Source organism: Aythya marila (genome assembly GCF_965140915.1).
Source record: "Aythya marila genome assembly, chromosome: 7".
In the NCBI taxonomy this organism is placed as follows: Eukaryota; Metazoa; Chordata; class Aves; order Anseriformes; family Anatidae; genus Aythya; species Aythya marila.
In genome coordinates this window covers 37,336,135-37,358,096 of record NC_139048.1, presented here as the reverse complement: position 1 = coordinate 37,358,096, position 21,962 = coordinate 37,336,135, and the positions used below count along the sequence as shown (strand labels likewise).

Sequence of the window (21,962 nt, the reverse complement as noted above, 5' to 3'; positions counted from 1 at the left end):
CAATTTATTTGAGGAAGCAAGTGAATACTGGGGGAGAGAGAGTTCTGTGAATTACCCTTCTCTAGGCATCATTTGGTATCTTGTAGAGACTTTTCTTCCTGTATCTCCCTCTTTCTCTTTGTCAATCAGTCCTTTTGCTTAAGGACCTGAAAGAGGATTGAGTTTGCATTGTGTTTCCAAAGGAGTACATGATTGCCTTGCTGCCAAACCAGTTGTCCTATATAATTTGCATGTGTCTTGAATAGACATCTTATGTGACAAAGGCGAAAGATTGTTCTATAGATTCAGACTGTGTACATTCCTTAGCAAAGGTGTGCAAGTACAGAGGAAGCCATGTGTAATGCTCAAAGCTGTTACAGCTTGCTAATGCCTTGGGTGGTAGCCCAGACCTTGCATAAGGATCTGTAAGGCTGCTAGGAAGCAAACCTGGTTTGTATGAGATAATTCAAAGAACTGCTAACAGTCTCTTGGGGAAAAAATAACTGTCCAGTGTAGCTGTAGATCCAGGTTTTTTCTAACAAAGGAAAACAAATTAGTTTCTAACTAATCAGTATTTGCAAAGGCAAGACTTTTGTAGTGATGGGTTGAGCTTAGCTGGAGATAATGTGAAACTCTGGGTGAGACAGGAAAGGATCTACTTGAAGTAGAAGTGTTGCCCCAGCTTCCTGTTTTCCAGCTGAGGTTCTCTGATGGTGAAAAGATTTATCTTTTCTCCCAACCGGTGTCTGGGAGGAGGGGAAAGCAATACAGTAAGAGGAAAAGCTACAGCTTGTGCCAATGCACCAGAAATCTTCAGATTATCTTAATGTTGTTTTGAGGAGATGGTGATGGATATTCTCGATTTGTTGCTTGAATATCACCACCATCTATGTGCAACAAGAGTATGTGAATACACAGATGCCTGTGAGATAGCTTTTGTCTTTATATAGCACCCAGACTCACTGGAGTATCACTGTGTTATGGGCAACGTTGATAATTATTCTCTTCCCCAAGAGATGTAAGACAGTTTGAAAAATGAGAGTGAAAATGCAGAGTGTATGAGGTACAATAAATGAAATGTTAGTGCTAGTTAGAAAGAAAGAATTATACTTGTTTAATGCTTCAAATAAAGCAAATTATTTTGAAAAAGATCATTCCATGTCTATTGTGACTCTTGCCTTCCTCTCCCTTTCTCCCTCCTCACTGTTTGCATTTTAGGGCAGAGGTGGGGAAGGGATGCTAAAGCAAGGTTTGGGAAGTGGTATTTTCTCTACATGAAAATAAATATTAGAATATGGTGTATTTGAGTTAAAATTTCAACCTTTTACAGATTTTTTAGATAATATATTTGGAGAATAAATGTGAGGTATATTTTGCCATTTAAGATAACAATATTCATTTCAATTCTAATGCGTGCTGATGCATTCATTTACAAAGGACGAATAGGCAAAATAAATGTCAGAACCTCCCTGTTCCTGGTTTTCTGTTGGCAGTTTGTCATGGGTATTGTGATAGAAGTGGTAGAAGGGATTTGAAGGATGATGAGATCTTGGCTTTATCTTCAGAAAATACATGTGTGTCATACATTTATATGCAAATGAGAAAATTCTGCTGTGTGATAAAAGGAGAAAATTGCGTTGGTGTTTTCTGCTTCAAAGAGGTGTTTGATGATTTTTCATATTTACTGCATTATATTGTTTCAGCTAATACCATACCTACTTAAAAAGGTATAAAGTCCTTTCGAATTTCTTTACAATGCTTGTGGTCAGCCTTGCATGAAAAGGCCATTTGTTCTTCCCATATTAAAGCTTGTGCTTTCATGTAGTTCCGAGAATTTCCTATTACTGTAAATTAATTTCACTTCATTAAGTGGTTGGGTCACAGGCAAAGGAATAATAGCAGTCAGAGACACAGGAGATTACTGGTTTGAATAATGGTAAATTGGCACCCACCCGCTTGCTCTCTAATATTGGAAAGAAGCTGCTGGCTGTCAGAGCCATTTCATTAATCAAAAAAACTCTACGAACGTGAACTTTTAAGTTAGACGAGATAAAATTATTATCAACACGAACAATGTTTTACAGTGTGGAACAATGGATCCTAGACCCTGTCGGAGACTGTGACATGGTAGTAAAGATTCAGCTTTTTGTATTACTCTGCTGTTGCAGCAGGTCACTTGTGATTATCCCAAGTCATCCATTCAGCAGTGGTACATTACACATATAGAGCTCAATTATGAAGAGAAGACTCCAAAGAATGGAGAGTTGATTATTTAAATATTAATTTGTCCTCTCATGTAAATTATTATTTCTTCTGCCAACATATTCATTAAAGCTGTTGTAGTATGTTTCTCCAAGAGGAAAGAAATCATAAGACCTAATTGAAACCATTTTAATGAGAACTGATAACTCGTGTTTATTTCATATTCTTTATTCTAGGCCTGGCCTAGTGCTTATTGAAAACAAGAGAAAAGAGTCTTCTAATTTCAGTGGATTTCTGACTAAAGCAGTAAACCCTGAAGGCAGCTGAAGGGAGTCATTTAGCCAAGATCCACCTCTCCTTATACTGAGTAGAAAGCATGAAGTAGCATAAAAGGCACTCAAAAGCATCCTTAATTCAGGTGTTGCAGACGGCTGTAAAATTACCCTTTGAGGAGCAAATTGGAAACTACATGGTGAGAGAAGCTGCGCAGAAAGCAGTGCAGCTGCAAAAAAAATAGCCAGCACCCAGAGCTCTGTGAATTGTGGTGGATACTTCTCTAGTGTTTGCTCTGAAACATTGCAGAGGGCATAGTCTCTCTCTTGTTTAGCACAGAGAGTAAATTCCCCCCTCCTCCCCCCATCCCCCCGCCCCCAACCAAAGAGGGCAAAATTGGTATTGATTCTGCTTCCTCTGCTTGGACGTGTATGTGGCCCACAGAGTTCCAGTCACAAACCTAGCTGGAAGAGAAAGGGAAGGTGTATGCCTACAATGGGGGCTTCTGGAAGCCGTTTGGTGCTGGCAACACACCCTCAGTTCTGTTAGAGGGTGAAGGCAGGGCAGAAGGTGACAGCGCTTGCTTTGCAAAAGCAAACACTAACATGGTATCAGCCTTTGATACCCTGACACGGAAGGCGTGTTGATTTGTTGTTCCTAATTTCTCCTTGTAACCATGCTTGTCATGAGATTACTCAAGGTGAAAATCCTGTTGTGAAGATTAATCGGTAATTTATCATGCTTTCAAACTTATCCCTACTATATATGATACATGTCATGGAGCTTAGGCTGACAGAATTCTTTACCTAAGTAATTATACAAACACATATGTAAATTCCAAAGATTGATTTTGAGGAGACCGATTACTCAAACCTTTTAAATCCTACTTATATAAAAAGTATGGTACTGAAAATTTGAACCCAGTCTTTCTCACTTTACTTAAAACATGGAAGGAACTTTGATTTTTTTTTATCAGAAGACTGTTTCTAACCTTTTTTCCCCCCCCCCCCCAAGCCCTTCATTTTCTGTGGTAATAGTTCAAACAATGATAAATAGAAGACATCTCAGTTTATTTCAGTTATTACCACAATTATTCATCTGAGACAGGTTTTGAGACTTTCATGGCAACAGGATGGAATAACAAAGCCTAGGAGTTTTATAGCAGTTTCCCAAGCTACACGGGCATGTAACTCAGAGCAGGACTTGCGAATCAGTCAGTATATTGAGCAATTAATCATCAGTTATTAAATGAAAGTTCAAGTTGTGTAAATTATGCTTACTAGTCATGGAGAGAGATTCAGGCCTTTGTGAAGCCTGACAAAGCTGTATGACATCCTAGTTGTTTTTTAGTTGCATGAATAAAACTATTTAAAATCCATCCTGGGGTTATGCTTTTTTAGTTGCTTTTAATCCATCATGGGTTGTAGTACTGGAATTTCAAATGAGAACAGTATAAGAATGCCAGATAGTTTTTGTTTGTTTGTTTGTTTGTTTGGTTTTTTTTTTTGTTTTTTTTTTTTTAGCAAGAATAATTTTTCTAATGACTTTATAGCACTTGGCTTACACAGTAGCTATACCTTGTGTTAGAGGTTATTTGGAGGGTATGTACGCACATATGCATAACATTTACTTAAATAAGACTATGTATCAGCAGTTATGCTAAATGAAAATTGAGGACTGCAAAGGCTATTCACTCCTGTTTACTGATGCCAAGAAAAGGCATCCTCTCCATATTATAACTAGATGGACAGATGGGGAAGAAAATCATTTTTGCAGGCTTTGTCTTGGCTTTCGAAAGCTGGTGAAGACTTATTTTGCATGTTCATTTCTCAGAACACAGTTTCAGGTGGCATGAGGTCACAACCCTTGACGATATGGAAGGTGAGAGTCCTGTGTTGAGTCCTGTGCCTCCAACCCCAGCATAGAGGCAGAGCTCTCTGAGCAAGAAGGCTCAGAGACTATAAAGATAAAACATGTTTGGAGTAACTGAAACTGAGGAAAAAGGCTTGGGTTGGAAATTAGTCTTTTTTAATATACCTTAGTAAGCCAACACAGAAAACAACAGAAACATATGTGGCTCAAAATACCAGCTTTGTCTTTCATTGTAAAAAGAGAAGGAAAATCAATGGTGTAGGTTTTTGTGCAGCTGCTTTAGACTCTTCAATGTGTTTGGGGAGTCAGGAAGAAAAAAGTGTTATATGGTATATGGAGAGAGGAAAAGTGTTCTGTTTGTTGAGTTTATCTACAGCTAGGGACAAATGTCTGTCCATCTGTCCATCTGTCTCCAGGTTTAGAATAGAGGAAGAAGCTGGTGAGGATTTAAGAATAAAGACAGGTCGCATCGTTGTAATTAATTTGGGAAATATATATTCCTCTGAAATACAGAGCTTGGAGTAGCTAAGGGAAAGCAAAACTACAGCACAGGTCTTTTCACTTGACTGATAGTTTTTCTGTTTCAGTTGTGCAGCACAGGTAGCTAAGTAATGTCTTGTGCTTGTTGAGGGGCAGGAAGAAGTCAGCTGATAGTCAGCCAAGACAGATTTTAGAGAGAAGAGCTGTATAGACTTAATGAAAAGAAACAGAGAACAACTGGAGGTTAGGGAAGGTGATGTTTGAGCATGGTACGTAGACTGCTGTGAGAGGCAATTTGCACAGAGCTCAGTCATGTGGTATCTCATTTGACACAGTTAACTGAAGTGGTGAAATGTGCTTTCAAAGGCAAGAGTAAATCTAGTGGGAGAAATGGCTTCTTGCCACTTGTCCCAGAAGTGTTGCCCTCAGTGGGAAAGTTATTGTTCTCCCAGAAGCAGACAGATAATTACAGTAAAATGTACATATTCAAAACTCTTCAAAGGACTGCCCTCTTATTCTTAAAGCCACAGAAGGGAGTGATTACATGATATACAGGCAGAAGAGAATCAAACTGTGTGATCCAATGATTTTAATGATTCACCAAGTAAATGTCTATTTTGAACCCTTGCCTCCCCCCCCCCCCCCCCAAAACACACACACACGAAAAGACTTAGAGTCCATCTTAAAAATCTCTGTCCAAAATAAATGCAAACTTTTTTCTTGTTAGCATAGCTTTTAACACAGATCTGGTGTTCTACATCACACAGGTCCTTGAATAGTTGCAACAATGGCCTATCCATGCCATTCTTGTTTTCCTCAGGCAAAATCTTGTTTGAGATCCCACATTGGGCTGTGATTCCCACAGACTGTTCTTTCTGCTGTATAAGGAAGAGTGGGCCTACAGAAGAATAATGGCAGTTTGCTGTTTGCTTAGAAACAGGATAGATACAATTAGCTGAATGCGTCTAATTCTGACTGCTGCTTTTGTGCTCAGTGTCAACTCATTGTGTGGAAAGTGCTTTTCAGCTTGGTATTTTGCTTCTGAAAAATGTCTTCGTAAACTTTGAGAGTCTTTTGTCTTGTCACCTGCTCAGCAGCAGAGCCAAAGGCATTTCAAAGCTTCCATGATGCAAGCTTCCATCAGCTATGTCAGAGGTAGCTGCCTGAGCATCACTCTTGTTGGTGCCTGTTTCCATTTAGTGACTGCTTCACCGGATGGACGTGCTGAAGGATTTTAACTACTGCACACGTGTTTGGGTGAGAGCTGGAGGGAAAACTGGCAGTGTCACAGAGCAGCATGAAGTAAGCTGCTCTTATTAGACGCCTGCTGCTTCATGGTATGGGCTGGAGGAGCCCATATTCTAATATACGTACATATATAAGCACACCCATATAATACTGAGGTGATTGTTACTGCATGTCAAATCTGAGAACATGTGCCAGCAGTTTTCCAACAAGTTTATGACAAATCCAGCAGTCTGTTTTTCAGAGTCTCTGTCCAGTGTGGTAACAACACAGTTCTGTTTAAAATACACTTTATGCTCAGAGCTGGACATGTTGCAGTCTGTCACTCCTTGCCTTCCCTGTCAGAATATGGCCGCCTCTTTCTTACCCTGCAGTTTCCTTTTCCTGTTGGTGTGCTCCTCCCCTCCCCAGCCTGCTGTGTGTGTATCCATAAAGGCAGGGGACATCACTAAAATGGGGGCATAGATGCATGTGTCTGCCTAACAAGGGAGGGACAGGGTATTTCTGGATTCTGGCCAGACAATTTTGCCCGTGAGCTTCAGATTCATAAAGGAAAAAATACTTCTGCTGCCTTCTGGCATTCAGCTGAAAACAATCAAACCCCAGGCTTTCCAGTAGCTGCAGGCATTAGACAATAGGATATAATTTGCAAGTGCAAACTTACAGTGAAACACGTGTAAAATAAGATTTTGTTTTCTGTTTGAATGCCGTAATAGGGAAGTCATAAAAAGAATGGATTTATGTGCACGGCCAAGAGTACATATCTTTAATGTACTCTTCAGATGGCGGTATCAAACAGGGCAGTTTTAAGAATCATCTTGTGGTGAAGGCCTGAGGACTATTAACAGAGTATACCCAAATATGCATTGTTTTCTTATTCAGGAGCAGAAAGAGCAGGTTCAGCAAATCTTTTGCTGTGATGAACCCTTTCGAGTCTACTGAAGGCTAGAAAGAGTTCAGATTTTTAAAACCAGGATTACTACAGAAGACCATGAGCAAGGATGAGTGACTTGATCCCCTTGCTCTGCCATGTGCTGAGTGAGACACTTCTGTACTTGATTTCTCTGCTGTCATTTCCAACTTGAAAAAGGATATTATGGTACTACAGTATTACCACCTTTTAATTTATTTATTTATTTGTTTATTTAAGCTGTTATATTGCAAACTCATTTTATATCATCTTGCAGTTCACCAGTTTCGAACTGGTACTAGACTCTTGAAAACTACACATAGTAGATTTTTTTTTTTTCCCCGCCATAGAATTCTGATTGTCATACATATTTTCATCAAGAAAGTAGAGGCTGAGATTTCTTTGCTTATATTTGGTGTATATTTGTAATATATATATTTTGTGATGACCTGGTAACTGAGTTACTTTACTCAGTCATATGCACTAACAAGCTCTCAATATAAGTTTCTAAATCTATCAGTTTTAGAGGATTTGAAGAAGTATTTCAGGAACAGAAGACTCTTGAGAATGAAATCTTGTCCCCCTTGACTTGACTACAACTAGTATTGATCCCTTCACAGAATCACAGAATTTCTAGGTTGGAAGAGACCTCAAGATCATCGAGTCCAACCTCTACCTAACGCTAACAATCCCCACTAGACCATATCCCTAAGCTCTACATCTAGACGTCTTTTAAAGACTTCCAGGGATGGTGACTCCACCACTTCCCTGGGCAGCCTGTTCCAGTGTCTAACAACCCTTTCAGTAAAGAAGTTCTTCCTAACATCTAACCTAAAACTCCCCTGGTACAACTTAAGCCCATTCCCCCTCGTCCTGTCACCAGGCACATGGGAGAACAGGCCAACCCCCACCTCACTACAGCCTCCTTTAAGGTATCTGTAGAGAGCAATAAGGTCACCCCTGAGCCTCCTTTTCTCCAGGCTGAACAAGCCCAGCTCCCTCAGCCGCTCCTCGTAGGACTTGTTCTCCAGGCCCCTCACCAGCTTCGTCGCCCTTCTCTGGACTCGCTCAAGCACCTCGATGTCCTTCTTGTAGCGAGGGGCCCAAAACTGAACACAGTACTCGAGGTGCAGCCTCACCAGAGCCAAGTACAGGGGGACAATCACCTCCCTAGCCCTGCTGGCCACACTGTTTCTGATACAAGCCAGGATGCCGTTGGCCTTCTTGGCCACCTGAGCACACTGCTGGCTCATATTCAGCCGACTATCAGCCATCACTCACAGGTCCTTCTCTGCCTGGCAGCTCTCCAACCACTCCTCTCCCAGCCTGTAGCTCTGCTTGGGGTTATTGCGCCCCAGGTGCAGGACCCAGCGCTTGGCCTTGTTAAACTTCATGCAGTTGACCTCAGCCCATCGGTGCAGCCTATCCAGATCCTCCTGCAGAGCTTTCCTACCCTCGAGCAGATCGATACATGCGCATAGTCTGGTGTCATCTGCAAACTTACTGAGGGTGCACTCGATGCCCTCGTCCAGATCATCGATGAAGATATTAAAGAGGACCGGCCCCAGCACCGAGCCCTGGCGGATGCCACTAGTGACTGGCCTCCAACTGGACTTGGCTCCATTCACCACGACTCTTTGGGCCCGGCTATCCAGCGAGTTTCTAACCCAACGAAGCGTGCGCCAGTCCAAGCCAAGAGCAGCCAGTTTCTTCAGGAGAATGCTGTGGGAAACAGTGTCAAAAGCCTTGCTGAAGTCAAGGTAGACCACATCCACAGCCTTTCCCTCATCCACCCAGCGCGTCACTTTGTCATAGAAGGAGATCAGGTTCGTCAAGCAGGACCTGCCTTTCATAAAGCCATGCTGACTGGGCCTGATCGCCTGCTTGCCCTTCAAGTGCTGCGTGATGACTCTCAGGAGGATCTGCTCCATGAGCTTCCCTGGCACTGAGGTCAAACTGACAGGCCTGTAGTTTCCCGGGTCTGCCCTCCGGCCCTTCTTGTAGATGGGTGTCACATTTGCTAGCCGCCAGTCAACTGGGACCTCCCCCGATAGCCAGGACTGCTGATTCCCTGGAACATATGGTTTGAATGAAAAAGTGTTTTTTTTTGTTTGTTTTTGTGTGTGTGTGTGTGTGTTTTGTGTGTGTGTGTTTTATTATTATTATTATTATTATTATTATTATTATTATTATTATTATTATTATTATTATTATTATTATTATTATTATTATTATTATTATTCATTTTGGTTTCCTGTGAAGAATTCCTTCAAAAGGAAGGTCCTCAGACCCAGAGGCACCCTCGGTGTCAGTGGCTGCCAGTGCAGAGCCAGGCCCCAGCCCTGCAGGCCGCCACTGCACACAGGCCGAGGCCTCCACTCCCTGGGGCTGCCCTGGCCCTCCTGCCGTGCCCTCCCCACAGGTATTCCCCACAGCTCCAATGAGAGCACTCCTCACAGCTATTTCCAACAACATATGAGGCCAAATTACTGGGTTTTATGGCACAATGGTAGCTGGGCCACAGCCCCACAGGGCTGCTGTGGGAGCACGGCCAGGCCCAGATCCTCCATCGATCCCAGTGCCACAGCTGCGGTGCCGTCGTCATTTGTAACCTGGGAGAGGTCTCCTTGCAGGGAATGACCGGCAGCTGCCAGGGTTAAAGCCCTGAGAGGTCTGGGGGAGCCACACATCTGCCTCCACATGTACTCACATTCATTTTGTGTCTATAAACACTTGGAACATTTTGCCTGTATTAGTATGTTCCTGCTCGCATTTGCTCTGTATGTACTACTTCTCTATTTCAAATCTACATAATCTTATGCACATATATACCTGTTTGTGTCTCTCTACGTACATATATAAGCACACCCATATAATACTGAGGTGATTGTTACTGCATGTCAAATCTGAGAACATTTGCCAGCAGTTTTCCAACAAGTTTATGACAAATCCAGCAGTCTGTTTTTCAGAGTCTCTGTCCAGTGTGGTAACAACACAGTTCTGTTTAAAATACACTTTATGCTCAGAGCTGGACATGTTGCAGTCTGTCACTCCTTGCCTTCCCTGTCAGAATATGGCCGCCTCTTTCTTACCCTGCAGTTTCCTTTTCCTGTTAGTGTGCTCCTCCCCTCCCCAGCCTGCTGTGTGCGTATCCATAAAGGCAGGGGGCATCACTAAAATGGGGGCATAGATGCATGTGTCTGCCTAACAAGGGAGAAAAGCTTTTTTTTTTTTTTTTTTTTTTTTTTTTTTTTTTTTTTTTCCCAAGTTCTTCAGAGCTGAAGTAATCAGTTGTCTTTTCTCAGCCCTAAATTCAGAAAATACCAACTCAGCTACCTCAATAGACTTTGAAAAAAAATACTTTTCTCTGATAGTCAAGCATTAGTAAATAATAAAGATTATGGCAGACAATCCTTATCAGAACGGTAGAGGATTACTGCTTTTGTACTTACTGCTTTAAAAATTTAGAACACCTTAATCTTTTAAAAACAATTTGGGTTTGGAAAAACAAATTGCATTGAAGCTGACAAGCTGCTTGCCAAGTGCCAGGAGACGCAATTTGGAACATGCGAGATATTAAATCTCAAATGTCTGAGTTCCTAATAGGAACATGAGCTCAAAATTAACTCTTCTAGCTCTGGTGTAGCACGTAATGGATGAAGTGTAGATTTTGTGTCTTTGTCATAAAACTCAGAATGTTGCTGGTTCATTTCTGTACTGCCTTAGAGCTGTAAGATGAGAAGTGAGCTCCTGGCTTACTTGCTTATGTCCCTTGAGAACAGAGGTTGCCATAATACGTAAATACATATTCCATAAGTGCTTTTATCTATGATCATACACTACTGAAATTTAGCTGTCTGTATTTTTTCCAGCCACTGCTATTCTTGAAGTGAATTCAGAAGCTCACCATACTCAGAAACTTTTGTATTTTCAGCCAAAATGTATCTATGATCCTATTTGTACCTATTTGTCTTTGTACCAGCATTGTCATGTGAAGTTTTTCAATGAAGATTGTTTGGTAATTATCCTCCTGAGGTACTTAAAATAGTACTCGAAATACAGGAAGTGCGTTGTTTTTATTATTATTATTATTTTTTTTTTAAAAAATACAGTTTCGCTGCTAAGTAAACTATACAATCTTAAATTCTACTCTCACCTGCTAGTTACTACAGCAGTCTGTCTGCTGTTACTAATACGTCCTTACTCAATTGACATTTCATCTGATACATCTTACAGGCTAACTTTGGGAGCACAAAAGGGTAGATTACCAACAGTATACCTCTAATAAGCCCCTGATGCTTTTCAAACTGATGAAGTCTCAAATAATAGAAAAGTTTATTTTTTTTTTATTTTTTTTTTTTGGTTCTCTGAGTGCATGACTTTATTTTTCATGCTACTGAATTTCACTGTAACTATGTTATCTGTTTTCAGAATTCATCATGTTTTTAAATATTCTCTAGATACTTCTCTATTTATCATACTTCCTGGTTTTCCTAGGAAGCTAGGAAAGTATCCTTTACCAATATTTTCCAGAATCGTTAACGATAATGTTAAATAAGCAACTAAAGCTCTTGGGTTGAAAAGGAGTAACTGCTGAGAAAATAGGCTAACTATAAAGCTCAAAATCTGAGGATGGCTGAGGAAATTTGAAATTACTTTAAGGTTCTCCATTATGAAGCTGTCAGTCTTGACTGTGCTTAGCCTTGTTTAAATCATGGTCATGCTGCCCAATATGATCAATGATTATGAACGTTTTTTCCTCTGGCTTTGAAAACACTGAACTGTATAATGTACTTTATTGTTTTGTAAGTAAGGTGTAGGCTGCTTTCATTAGCCATAAGGGAAGTTCACTTGTGAGTCCTTTCGTATGTGTATGGATGGGGTAATAGAAATAAGTGCTGAAGATGCTATATCACAAGAAAAATGTGCTCAGATTTTAAAATGAGAAACTATTAGTTTCACATTTTTCTTCCTCTGCATTTATACAGAAGCTAAGGAACATGGAAATTTGAACACAAATCTGTGTTTTTTCTAAACTTTACCTCAGAAAAAATGGGAGGAAAGTTACAATTGTTAACACGCTAAAATTGTTCATTTTCAGTAACAGAATCAAGGAATAATCTGTTATGAATGCTGTTTCCCCTGGAGTTGGAAGATAACCTGTTTCTCCAGACAATGTAGGAAAGTTCATTCTCAAAAAAAAAAAAAAAAAAAATTGTCTATAACTTTGCAAACAGTAGGCAACCTTGTGTTAGTTATATGAAATGGAAATTGCTTCCAAGGGTGGAATATGTATTCCTAAATTAATAACTTTGCTATACTCTCCTGGATAACTGCATGAAAGCATTCAAGAAAAGTATGTTTTTCAGCCAAATCTGCTCAAGCCATGCTACTGTGATATGTGTGTGTGTGTGTGTAATTCTTGCTGCCAGAGATTTGCCAGCTGATGAAGACTGGCAGCAATGAGGTAGCAACCACGTGGGCTCCAATGCATCTCTGCAAGCTTTGAGAAAGTATGGAATCAAAATATCAAGTGTTTTGACTCAAATAGTGAATATTTGTGCACCTGCTAGGAAGAAAAATCTGTGAACAAAATATGAGTTTATCTGTGCCTTCTTCTCATTGGTATGTGCTGTACATGTACACAGTGCTAGCAGACTGCTGTCTTGCCTACCTGTTTGCAAAGCGTTGCAAAAAGTCATTAAGGATGTGTAAAGGTAGAGTTATCCCTTCTATTGCTGCTCCCCAAGGGTTTCTTTCCTCCTAGGGCAGCCTGAAAGAGCTGTCACTTGACCAGTACATGGAAGCCTCATGCAGGGTAAAGAAAGGCAAATATTCTTTCTTCCTGGCAGACCTGCTCAGGAAGAGTCTTCTGGTTTGAGATGGTTAAGGTGATCTTTCTGGTTTTTAGTGCTCACACAGCCTATGGCACAGTTTATGCATGTAAAATGTACTGTGACTGACAAGAAGGCCCTCAGATCTGTGAGGGTTTTACTTTATTCATGTATTTATTTTGTGATTTAGAATGGGAGTGCTGCAAGCAAAAAAAAGGTCTGGTTTGAAAGTGATTATGTTTGAAGCTGAGGCAAAACTAAGGTCATCTTCTTTCCTTTAAAACCAGGCAGCATTCTTAAGGAATTTGCAGAGAAAGGATAGCATGTATCTGAACAGATAAAAAGGTGTATAATGGGTAGGTAACCTTCGATCTGGATGTATCTTTCCAGTTTTATGGAGTTTAACAAAAAAAAAGTTACGAATGTAAAATAACAGCCTTGCATTATGATCATCAAATTTGTGCAAGAGACTGTGAATCATTATTAAAACTGCAAATTCATGAAAATCACAGGTCTCTTGACACTGTAGTTGGTCCTTCAGGTTTCAGAGCTTGTTCCGTGATACATGAGTCTGGGAGCTTCAGCTATCTTGCTGTCAAGATGAAGTACACTTCTTTTAAAAGAGGAAATTAGGAATGTACTTTTTTTTTTTTTTCCTTCACTGTTTTGTGTTGTGTTTGTGTTGGAAAGTTTGCATCTCTCTTTAATGATATGGTTGTCGTCTGTTTTTCGAACCTACAAATAATCATACTCCCTAAAAATCTGCACAAACTCTCTAAAACTGTACTGAACTTCCTGTGCAAGCTCAAGTTGGAGCTTAGCTAATTCTGAACAGAGCTGAGGAGGCACGGTGTATGAGACAGGTGGTATGCACTGAAATGCATCACCCCTGGCTGTGGAATGGGTGCGTGTTTTCAGAGTAGTGAGCAATCATCTGTGCTGGAAGTAGGTTGATTTACAAAGGGTAAATGGCCTGACAAGCTGTTTTCAACCTTCATACCTATGTCTAGTCAACCCCATGCAGGCATTCTGAACAAGCACAAAACTGCTCAAGTGTTTTAGCTGATTTTTATTTTTTTTCTGCTCATGTGGGGAGAACCAAAGCACACAAACAAAAAACCACAACCGCCAAATGCTGCCTAGTCCCAACCAATTTTAGTGTGTGCTCTTTAGTCTGGCTCTTTCGGGAGTACGTTTCTTAACAAAGTATTCAAAATTGTCTCTAAAAAGGTAAGGCTTTTTTTTATAGAATATAAATGTACCTAACCTGTTACCTTTAAAAAGGAATTCAGTATCTAAGTGAGCAAAATTTAGCCAGTCTTTTCAAAGACTCCATTGGGTCTTCAAAGTCAGCTCAGTATGTGACTCTGGTGAAATTTGAAGTACAAGATTTCTGAGAAGTTCTGTCCTTTAGTTAACAGTAGATTTATGTCTTTACAGAAATGTTGCTTCCTGACAGCTGTGCAATTATCTGATGTCACCACTGTACCATGTAGTTAAATGGTCAACAGTTAGCATGTTTATAAATAGTATGTGACACTTGAGCTTTGAAAAGTAAATTCTTAGTGAATGCTTTTGGAGGAACTCCATATACAGTACTTTGCTTGTATGTACTGCTCAGTACAGTACTTGTGCTTTTATGTACTGTAAACAGAATGGCAACAGAGATCTAATACAATAAACTTACCTATAAAAGAGAGAATAAGATTGAACAGAACCCCCAAGGTAATAGATTTAAATGATTAAGGTAAAAATAATAAGTAATGTCATATATATCACTGTAGTAATCAGTGGTGTTACAGCCGTGTAAGGATCATGGAATCACAGAATCACCTAGGTTGGAAGAGACCTCCAAGATCACCTAGTCCAACCTCTGACCTAACACTAACAAGTCCTCCACTAAACCATATCACTAAGCTCTACATCTAAACATCTTTTCAAGACCTCAACCACTTCCCTGGGCAGCCCATTCCAGTGCCTAATAACCCTTTCGGTAAAGAAGTTTAATATCCGACCTAATATCCTAATATCCAACCTAAACCTCCCCTGGGACAACTTTAGCCCATTCTCCACCAAAAAAAAAAAAAAAAAAAAAAAAAAAAAAAAGCACTCACACAACCCTTGAGAATCAGCAAGAGTTGTTTTTTGCCATCATCTTGCAGGCAAGACTGTTGGATGTCCGTGGTGCACCTCCCATCCTGTACCCTGGGTTTTTAGGTAATTTCATTCTATTCTTTACGGAGAAGAACAGAAGCAATGTGCATCTTCGGCCCTAATTCCCACGTGTGCTTTGTGCTCTGAGTGAAGAATTTCCTCCTCACATCACGTCTCATCTGAATCCCCCCTCCATTTGCTCAAGGCCATTATTCCTGGCTCCATGGCCACACTCCCTGATGGAGTCCCTCTCCAGCTGTCTTCTAGGCCACTTTTATGGGTAAGGTTAGGTGGCAAAAATGGCCTGCCTTGAAAGACAGACAGACAGAAACAACCCAAAACCTTCTGAATTTCAAGTTACACACAGCTATCTTTTGGCCTTCACTCAAGAAACGAACAGTGCCAAAGCATGCTGAAATGCCTACAACAACAACAACAAAAAAAAGAAGTTACAAGTATACACCACAGAAACCTTCACGTGCCACTGGATGCTCCAAGCACGTTTTGCTTTGCTGAAAGCATTACAAATTACTGAGAAGCCGAACCATAACATGTCAATTCCTGTGGAGCATAATTTTTTATGAAAATTGTGTAGGAATAGCAAAGACAGATTTCTCGAAAAATAAATAAATAAATAAAAATTGTTAAGATAAGCTACTTATGGAAAGATTCATTGAATCATTTACAAAAAGTTCTCTTTTTAAAAATACCCAAATTAAAAGAGTGGGATATTATGTCATTGCTAAACACAGTTAGCAAGTAGAAAAATCCTTTTTGTTTTGGAAGATATGCTAATTTAGAGTTAAAGAAACTAGAAATAAAAAGCTTCAAATGAACCTGATCTACTTGACTAATGGGCATTTTAGACTCTGGAAAATGTTCAAGTTAGGCCACTGTTGCAGTGCATGGTTCCTCTTCCTCTTTTTCTTATAACCTTCATCTTCAGTGGCTTTCTTGAGTAAGGTTAAACTTCTAGGTAGCTGTCTTCAGTGTATTTATTTTTTGCTTATCACTTATGACATTAGTAACAGGAAACTAATGCAGTACAATTTTAAATTATGTTATTATTACCTTTCCGTTTGTGTCATTATCAAGTCGTATTGTACAAAGATAATAATTAGAATTCAAAAACTGTAGGAGAGTGTGTAAAGAGGTGAGGAAGGCTTGGGTCATATTTACTCTTGTTTGCATGAAATGTCTTACTAGTAACCAAAAATGGTACTGCTTCAGTTGTTGGAGTGTAGACCAAGGGTGAAGTAATATGCACTGTTTATGATCAAGAAATGTGGATGTTGAAAGCACGTTGTGCTTGTAGGTTCTTTAATCACTTCTACGAAGCTAATATGTACTGAGGTTGTGAGCTGACAGCTTCTGTTGTAAATGTCGGGAAAATAACTGCGCCATTGACACAAGGTGGTGATCGCTGGAAGATATGTACTCAGCCTGCTAAGTGTTTTTTGTCAGCGTGGGCATGCACATTTCTAGGAAGATATTCAGTATAGGGAGAGTATTGGATTTCTGGCAAAACTTTGTTTTACTGAAAGTACAAATTCTTAATAAAGAATTTCCGTAAGAAAGGGTCAGGTTCAGTGGATTTTCTTATTTGAAAAAGTATATCATAGAACCATTTTAAATTACTATTTTAACATTTAGAGAAGGGAGAATTTCATATTAGTTTGAAATGACATTTAGAAATTTTAATTTTGCTGTATTAAAATGGAAAAGTAAACACACACTCCTGATTCAGCTTCCCAGAACTGAGTTCTTTTCAAGACTTTCTTTAGAGTTTGAATGTGGTATTGTGACCTGGGGAGCTTTATTTTAGTCCCTATACTAATGATAGCATTTCCAATTCAGCTATAGAAACAATATCAGTTTGGAGTATTCTTCACGACATTATAAATGTTGTAAGGAGGTTAGACTTGACTGACATTTCTCTTTGAATTTTTAGCAATACTTTATTTATTACAGCTAGTAATGCTTATTTTATTTATTTATTTTTAATCTATTAAACATTATAGGAATTATGCTTCACTAGAAATACCAAGTGAAGAGTTATTTATTTAAAATGGAAAAGAAAGAAAGGTTCTAAAGAATTGTGAGAATCTCAGTAATTCTCAGAGACATTGTTTTTCTGTGGAGTTTTATTACCTATGCAAGTCAGCCGTGAACATGAACCACACTGTTTTATCTGAAGCAGTTTCTAAATATAAATCAAGCATCTAAGTGATATAGTGATATAGTGATATAGACTGATACCTGCTCTATCAGAATGGACTTTTCCATATTTTCTAGCTTATTTGTATCCAGGACATGTACACAGCTTCTTAGACATACAGGTTGCTCTTTGATAGTATGCAATTAATTACTGTCAGATGTGTTGCATTACAAACCTGGTCTACGTGTTTTCTTTGGAATATAAACCAGTTCCCTGATTCCTTGTTTGTTTTTTTTTGTTTGTTTGTTTGTTTGTTTGCTTGCTTGTTTGCTTGTTTGTTTTTTCCTGGACATCCAAACCTAAAATAGAGCCATTTTTAAAACTACAAATCCATCTCCTGCTAATGAAAGTCTGAAGCTGGAGCTATGTTTGGGTCAGACTTGGAAAATTACATAAAGATAATATCGATTTTGTTTTTGGAATATGAGAGAAAGAATTAAAAAAAAAAAAAAAAAGAGTTTGGTTAAATCCTTTCCCAAAGGATGTGAAGGAAAAAAAAAAAATGCTGCTTTGGACAAGAGGTTTTTTTTGGAAACCTTTTCAGTGGCAAATGTAAAATGAGCAAGTAGTGAATTGTAAGGGTTGAGAATATCTTTTATCACATTTGCAAAGACATGATTACTTCCTTAAGCCCTTCTTTACTTATCCTTTCATTGTGAGTAATAAGTATGTTATTAAAAAAAGTTTCTGTCATTAACATACTGGCTGTATTAGAAATATCAATAAGGAAAAGTTGACAAAGGCCCTGAGATGAACCAGTACTTTTTGATATTTGCCAGCGATGAATCTGGTTCTCAGTGGGGTTGGAAGCTGGAAGACAGCTGCACAGGAGGAGCAGTGTGGCGGGGTCTGGGTCCTGGGGCTGCCTTCTCGAGGTGGCTGGGTGTAGCTGTCAGTGCCCCCAGGAGTACTCACCACGTTGCAGGTGTATCTGCTCTCTGCTGCCAGTTGTCATTAGTCATCGGTTGATTTGTTGATTGCAAAAACTCTGCTTTTTTTCTTTCAGTATCTCTTAGGACACTTTGCACATGATTTTTTAACTGTGAACTCACCAGTTCACTTTTTATTTTATTTTATTTTATTTTATTTTATTTTATTTTATTTTATTTTATTTTATTTTATTTTATTTTATTTTATTTTATTTTATTTTATTTTATTTTATTTTATTTATTTTTCTGGAAAGCTATGATGCTCTTTGTCCCCCCACCATTAAAGTGGAAAAAATGCACAAGTAATATCCTTTACTATGTTCATATCCCTCCCAGCAAAACATACTGGTTCTTCTTTTGTATAACGTATTTCAGGGTGGCAGCCCTTGTTTCCAAAACTGTAGACACAACAGGACCATCTGTGTTTTCCATCTGTAAGACGCTTCCTTCTTGGATCCTGGGGCTGGTTACAGGGCTTCCAGATATTCTTACTCCCTATTCCCCCTCAACACACACTAAGGAGACAGCAGGGCTAACTATAACACAGATGCATGGGAACCTAAACTCCTCAGCACACGCTGCTGTCCCTGGAACACCATTTGCCCGTCTCTGTTGGGACACTCGTCAGCATCTAGCCCTCTACGTTGTGTCTGGCTGCTACATGCCCTTCTATGGAGTCGGCTTTTTACTGTTAATGCTGAGGTGCTGTCCCTTGCAAAGCATCCAGGTAGTGTAGAAAATAGCCTTCCCTCTATTACCCAGTCATTATATGCTTGGAATTTTTTTTAGTTTCAGAGTTTTGGAAAAGGGCAGGAAGGGACTGCTTCTGGTTGGCTTGTTTGTTTTCTGCAGAATTGCTTTGTCTGTGAACATAGTGGTGTTTGTTGCTTACCTTCCGAACTTCTCCCTTTAATTCTGCAGCTGCCATTAGGTAAAATAATGAGCAGTTAGTTACTCAGAATGGCAACGTAAATGTTTGTTCTCCACAGGATTCCAATAAAATAATGTTGTCATGGATTATTGGCAGTAAGTTATTGTAAGTTATACATAAAAGTAAACAAAACCATCTACATGAAAATATCTGATCACTTTTCATGAAGTATTTCATTCTTTTATCATTGTTGATATAGGATCTGAAATCTTAATGCTCAGATTTTGATTTTCAGTGTCTCCCTATTTCATTTCTATTGCAAGTGCTCTCTACTGAGAAATGATAAACACCGTCTTCACCATTCACTGTTCTCCTTCCCTTTGCCCCAGTCTGGCCCGTTTCTGCTAATATCATTTATATGTTGTCATGAATAATAATCCATTAACTAAGTTTTAATTCTTTGGTTTAGGGTTTTGTATTTTAATGTCCAGTTGTTGAAATGTAATTGGAGAGGAAGAAGGGGATGCGGTCTCACAGCACCTCTTTTTTCCAAATTTCTGAAAACTACTTGCTATGCTAAGGTAAAAAGAAAGGAAAGATGGATACTCTTTAATTTCCAGTGTGCTGTTTATCTCAATAGCAGATTTTCTATTTGATAGAAATGTTGTGAGGCATTACCCTCAAAGTCTCAGATAGACTCTCTATGCATATAGAGTATATTAAAAAAATAGGCTATTTTGTACATATTTTTTTCACCAAAAATTCATTTTAGTGTGTGAATTCTGCTCCAATATATTGCAGAGCTTTTCCTTGGCTGTGGTGATCACAGAGATTTCTAGCCTGCTTTCTTTAATAAAGGATGTATTTATGAAACAGGCTATAAAAGATCTTTCAGGATGTTTTGTAGACACTTTTTTTTTTTTTTTGGAATGGCTGGAGTCACAAGCTTAAACATTAATATCTTGAACAGCTTGAATAATTAAAAAAAAATAATAAAAATAATAAAAAAATGGGTGACCATAATCTCCCAAGTGCTGATACTTTTTATTCTTTAATGAACAAGCAACTATATAAATTGCAAACATTTATTTATTTTCTGCGAATTCTGAAGGAATTTGTTTACAATATCCCAGGTCTCCAGGACCTTGCTCTTCACACTGTTTTTTTCCTTGGGCCTCTGGCAATACACCTCTGATACACTGGTGTTATCAAAAGGTCGAAATCTCCAAGAAATCTCTTTCAACAGTTCCTTTTAGGATATTTTAGGGTTCTTTAGGGCAACAAGTCAGTAAATATGGTTGAAAGCCTGAAACACAAGACGCAAATAGAAGTTTCTTCCTCCTCTCAGAATGCCTGGGTTTGGAATAGTGCTTCATGCTACATGGCGCAGTTCTAAACAAAAGATATTTATAGACATTTAAACTTGCCTACCTATCGTTACGTTTCTAAATACATTTCAGGCTTCTTGAGTGCAGAGCCATTGACTTCTGTAGGAGGTGCTGAATGGTCTAGCATTCTGATGACTACAGATAAACTTTTAGCATCCTAAATATAGGCACCTTGTTTTAAAAACCTTGACCCAGATATGTGAACCCAGAAGAATGAGTTACAATAATCCATTTGAAATTCCTTTGCTATTTTAGCACCCCAGACATAACGTTTATTCATACAAATTGCTCACTGTTGCAGATAAATCACAAAATGTAGCCAAGCAATAACTCTGCACCTGAGCGTTATTTCGTTCTGCTTTGCTAATGTTGGCAGCGCTTTGCTTTTCTTCTATATGTTACAGCACCTGGCTATTTTGGCTTTGTCTGAAGAATGTGTTAGACAGGGAACAGGGAAAAAATCTGCAAGCTTTCATCACTATTCACTTTCCTAGGAGCTGCAGTCCCTCAATTAGGTGGTCAGTTTAATTTTTGAGGCAGTTTAAAAGAAACACAAGGTAGACATTTAACCAAGGGAGACAATTTTTCACTGCATGCTGAGAGGAGGATTATCTTGTCAGAGGTGTCATCTTTAGTGGTTCTCATCTACTTTGACACCAGGGAGAGTTGCACTTGCCATAATGCTGTTTACGATGATGATGAGAAATACTGCATTCTATCTGTGATGATTTTTCTCCTTTGACTTCTTTTTGGTTTCTCTTTGGGGATTTTTGTCTCTTTAAAGGAGTATATCACCCTGTGGAGATGAGAAATAGGTTGAGGTATGTGTAACACCCACAATTTTCTCTCTGGCTAGTGTAGTCTGAACAAATGAGTAAAATTGTAAAACACCATTACTTAGGCAAGTAATATAAAGGTATTTTTTAATGGAGTATAAACGAAGAGTGACGTTAAAACTGTTGATGTTGGCTATGTAGCCAGTTTTTGTTTTGTTTTCTTGCTAGGATCAGGTAACAGTACTCCCTTCGCCCATATTAAGGATGGGTATCTTGTCATTGCACTTAAGCCTTGTAAGTTGTGGGCGTTTATTCTGAGCCAGTCATCTGTAGCTACTGTCATGAGAGAAGGTGATTCATCCCATCTGATGCTAAGTATCCGAGAGTCTTTTTATGCAAATGTATTCTGGAGAGGATGGTGGTTGATGATGTTCCTTCCCAGCCCAGTGCCGCAGTCTGTGGAGCCTCTTTATATCAGTGAAGTTGTTTTTGAGGCCACACACAGTGAACAGGGAAATTATCCAGGTTAAAAAACGGTAACTGGAAGGATTTTGGTCATTTGTGTTGGTTTTTAACTAGGTTCATTTCAGTGATTCATAGGGCCATTTATAACATGGCTGTAAGAATATCTGCCCGATAAATGGGGTACTATTGTCACAGAACAAGGAAGGCAGTGACGTGAAAAACTGGCTTTGTGTAATGAACTGCCTCCTGAAATACATGTGTGCGCTGGGACTGTCCAGTTTTATTAGGTGAGATGAATCCGCAATAGTTGTTTAACTATGTGTTAAGCAGGACATTAGCGGTATCATTATCACTGTAGTGTACACC

At 39.1% G+C, this 21,962-nt stretch overlaps 1 protein-coding gene across 1 annotated transcript in view; it reads left to right on the top strand.

Moving 5' to 3' along the window:
• Positions 1–21,962, top strand: part of GRID1 (glutamate ionotropic receptor delta type subunit 1) — a gene marked incomplete at its 5' end in the record, with an annotated part of 538,355 nt that overhangs the window by 391,693 nt on the left and 124,700 nt on the right. The gene's annotated exons all lie outside the window — the stretch shown is intronic.